General features: G+C 47.8%; 1 pseudogene; it reads right to left on the bottom strand.

Annotated features, from left to right (window-relative positions):
* Positions 1–1,072: 1,072 nt before the first annotated feature.
* Positions 1,073–1,191, bottom strand: LOC134942675 (5S ribosomal RNA; annotated as a pseudogene).
* Positions 1,192–4,332: the final 3,141 nt, after the last annotated feature.

The raw sequence follows: 4,332 nt of genomic DNA, 5'->3' as shown, positions 1-4,332 counted from the left end.
ACCAGGATGATTAGTTTATTCATATAACAGAGATAACAGTTTGTAGTATATAGAAGATATTCTGCAACAGAAGGCACTAACAGTATAGATGTGAAGCAGTACAGCGGTAACACAGCATCTTAGTACACACAAGATGTGGCTGTATACACACAGGGTGCAGCTGCGGGGTAGACAAGGTCACACACTGAGGAGAGCAGAAGCTGCACGTCAGTGCAGTTGTCTCTCCCAGGAAGAACTCTCTCCGACTGTGCACTGAGCACCTCCTCCTGAACTGAGCTAACACTAGGAGGGAAAACACTAGAGCAGGGAAGCTGCCTCTAGTGCTGGGAACGGAGACAGACCACAGAGTGATCCACTGTCCAACAATACACCCCCAGGTGTGCCAGATACACATATGCCCCCAGTAGTGCAGTGCCAGATACACATATGCCCCCAGAACTGCCAGATACACAAACGCCCCCAGCAGTGCCAGATACACATATGTAGAAAAACAGGTGGCTGAGTCTACACAGGATCACTCAATAAGCAAGGTTTGTATTACAATAATATTATTACAAAACCAACATGCGGCTATGTTCACAAAAAACAATTATAATCTGGCGCTAGGTTGGTGGTGCTCCCAGAAAATAGTTCAGTAAACTACTTGAAAAAGGGGGAGAATGGTTCCCGTGAAGTACCGGAACCAAGAGAGAAAGAAAGTCTATATGTCTATTCTGTGGCACACTTTATCGATTGATGAAAAAGATTTATATAATTCTGGAATTAAAATATAACTTTTATTGATATCCCTATAAAAACAACTATAAGGCAACAAAAAATGGCAACATACAGTATGTCACAAGATACAATGGAAATTAAGAATTGTGGCGATGTAGCTCAATGAGCGAAAATATGTCTGGTCTCAATAATGATCTCTTAATCCTAAATTAGTACAATAGTTACTTAAATAACGATATGACAGGAAAAAGAGAATATGCTCCGGGCTCTACCCAGTTCACTGGTGAAATGCCTGATAGAATTATAGTCAATAGATAATAGGTTCAAAGTCCTGTGTCTTTGGTTTGGATAAAAATACCTGCGGTACCTGGTATTCTCTGGTGGTCTCCCACCCAGGTACTGACCTGGCCCCACAGTGCTTGGCTTCCAAGATAAGACGAGATTGGGCTTACTCAGTGTGGTTTGACCGCAGGTAAGTAAATCGTACCTTAAGACATTGGGAACCCTGTAGTATCTGATCAGAATTAATTATAAAGAGTGCCAAAGGCAGTCAGAGGCACTAAGTACTACAGAGATAAATAATATGCAAAATGAAAAAGTAGTAAAAATAATGATAATAATGTATCAATAGTGCAATCTGGTTGCTATTAGAGTATCAGATCTGTATTTCAAACCACTTCTGCTTCTTGATCATCTGCCCACGCATCGAATGAACAAATGAGATGGTGGTTGAAAGCAACACTGATACGGAAAGAAGATAGGGGAACCCTTCTGCTGTCCTGTTATGTGGCAATCTTGTGCCCTGTTTACATATTGCATTGCAGAGCCCCAAGGTTGCTAAACAGGATGAGAGGGAGTTCCAGAAATCCCATGGTGGTGGAGATAATTCAGAAGAAATTCCTGTTGTGAAAGAGGCTAACAGCCTTGGCTGACTATGATGGTGCTCAGCCTATGCTGTTTATATGTTAACACAAATAACTCTGAAATTCCAAGTGTCTTGTTGTCAATGTAATATTGTCCAATAAACAAATAAACAAAAATCTAACGTGGATGTCAGCGTCCGGAATCTTACCGGTACGCTAGGGCCGCGGGGCTGGCTTCCTTGGCAATGTGCGGGCAGCGGCGGAGGTGGGCTGCTGCGCCGGATCCGTGGGCAGCAGTAGCGGCAGTGAGGGGGTCCGCTCGTGGCGGTGGGACGCCGCTACAGCGGGTCGCTCTTGCTGAGTCGTTGCTAGGAGACCTGGGGCAGTGAGCAAGGTAGCTTTGCAAAAAGGTCTGCATTACTGAGCGCCGCCATGTTGGAGACCAAGTTTTAAGCATAGTTCCTGTTTCCTGTTTCTTCCAACCAATCCAGGGGAAGCTCTCCCTATAAAAGGGGGCTGGTTTAGGACAGGGACGCCAGTGCTTCAAGTTACAACCCTGTTGTAGGTGCTTTAGCCTGTGCTCCCAGGATTCCTGCTGTATTCTGGTTCTTCCTGATCCTGCTTGGTCGGTTCTCTGTTGCTGCTGCAGCCCTGCTGTTTCTAGCCTGCTACTGCCTGTGGAAGCGCTCCTGGAAAACCCGGTCCAGTAAGACTATTTGGGCACAGTCGGCCCCGGGTCTTCTGCCTCGTCTTTCGAGCCACACTCCACAGATCTCCTTCACCAGCCACGCCTTTGTACCACCGACCACAGCCTGCAGATTATTATCTTCAGCCTCGTTTTCCAAGCCACAGTCCACAATCCTTGTCTCCAGCCACGTCTTCAACCACCATCCACAGTTCCACAGTTCATCATCTACAGTCTCGTCTTTCAAATCACAGTCCACAGTTCTTCGCCTCCAGCCACATCTTTAACCACTATCCACAGTTCCGCAGTTCATTAATCACAACCTCGTCTTTCAAGCCACAACCCTCAGTTCTTTATCCGTAATTACGTTCCATAACCATCGTGCTCCAGCCTCGGTTCTCTACCTCAGCCCTGTACATAATAAATACTTTCCATTGACTCTCAAACCCCGCCTACGTTCTTCATTGCTCCGTGTCCCATGCGAAGGAACTATATCCAGCCCCCTCATCTTGTTCATTCACAGCCTGCTACCTCCTCGGGCAAATCTCAGCTGCCGGATCCTCAAACTTTGCTAGATGTTACAGTAAGCACTGGCCAAATGGATTCAACGGGTGATCAGGCCTCAGGAGGGGATTCAACTGCAGATATCTGGTCTCGCTTAAGTAAGCAGGAGGCCACACAATCTCAAATCATGCAGTTCATGCAGAGTATGTCCGAACGTCTCGATTCTCTCTGTGTTGACAACACGGCCCCTCAAGTATCTACAGCTGCTCCCACATTAGCACCTCCGGTCCCGCTTCCTCCTGTACCAATACCATTTCCACGGTTGCATTTGCCATCTCCCAGTAAATTCGATGGGGATCCAAAACAATGCCGTGGGTTTCTTAACGGGATGCGGTCAACATCCTGCTGGACGGGATCCCGGTGGTCGAAATACCGACGCCGGAATCCCGACCGCCACAATCCCGACATATTCTCCCTCCGTGGGTGTCCACGACACCCATAGAGGGAGAATATTATAGTGTGCCGAGCGTAGCGAGGCACCGTGCCTGCAGCATGGCGAGCGAAGCGAGCCCGCAAGGGGCTGCGTTCCGCTCGCCACCCCTGTCGGGATTGTGTGGTCAGGATTCTGGCGTCGGTATTTCGACCGCCAGGATCCCGTCCAGCGGGATTACGTACTGATACCTTCTTAACCAGTGCGAAATCCAGTTCGAACTACAGTCGGCCAACTTTCCATCAGCACGAACCAAAGTAGCCTATATAATTTATTTACTTACCGGGCAAGCGTGGGAATGGGCTTCACCTTTGTGGGAAAGGATGGATCCCATCTTATCTAACTATCCAGAATTCGTGGCCACCTTTCGAAGAATCTTCGACGAACCGGGCAGGACTCATTGGCCTCATTGGAGATCCTGCGCCTGCGTCAGGGCACGCGTACGGTCAGTCAGTACGTGATCCAGTTTCGCACCCTTTCCTCAGAACTGAACTGGAACGAGGAGGCTCTCATTCCAGCTTTCTGGAGCGGTCTCTCCGAAAAGATCAAAGATGACCTCGCAAATCAGGACGTACCTGATAAGTTGGATAAACTAATTTCTTTATGCAATAAGTTAGACCTGAGGTACAGAGAACGCTGTATGGAGAGGTTGCGGTCAGATCGCCCTAAGCCAAGAGTTGTTCTTCCACCAGCACCATTATCACCAACTGCGGAAGAACCCAAGCAGATTAATCGCTCCCGCCTCTCCAATGAAGAACGTCAGAGACGGCGACAAGGGAACTTCTGCCTGTATTGTGGTGCATCTGATCACTTTGTTAAAACATGCAATCTACGTCCGGGAAACGCCCACTTCTAGTTTGTGCTGGAGAGGTCAAGCTAGAAGAATTCTCAGAAAAACATACCAAGAAAGAGTCTGTCTTGTTAACCCAATTGGAGCTCCCTTCTTCTTCTCTTCTCATACCTGCACTACTCGACTCCGGAGCCGCCGAAAGCTCTGGTCAAACGATCTGGAATACAAACGGTTCCTTTGGATCGTACCATTTCTGTTGCCGCCGTGGATGGAAGTTATATCC

The sequence above is a fragment of the Pseudophryne corroboree genome, chromosome 1 (assembly GCF_028390025.1).
Source record: "Pseudophryne corroboree isolate aPseCor3 chromosome 1, aPseCor3.hap2, whole genome shotgun sequence".
NCBI classification, from domain to species: Eukaryota; Metazoa; Chordata; class Amphibia; order Anura; family Myobatrachidae; genus Pseudophryne; species Pseudophryne corroboree.
Note: the sequence above shows the minus strand (reverse complement) of the source record. Positions and strands in the feature narration are given on the sequence as shown.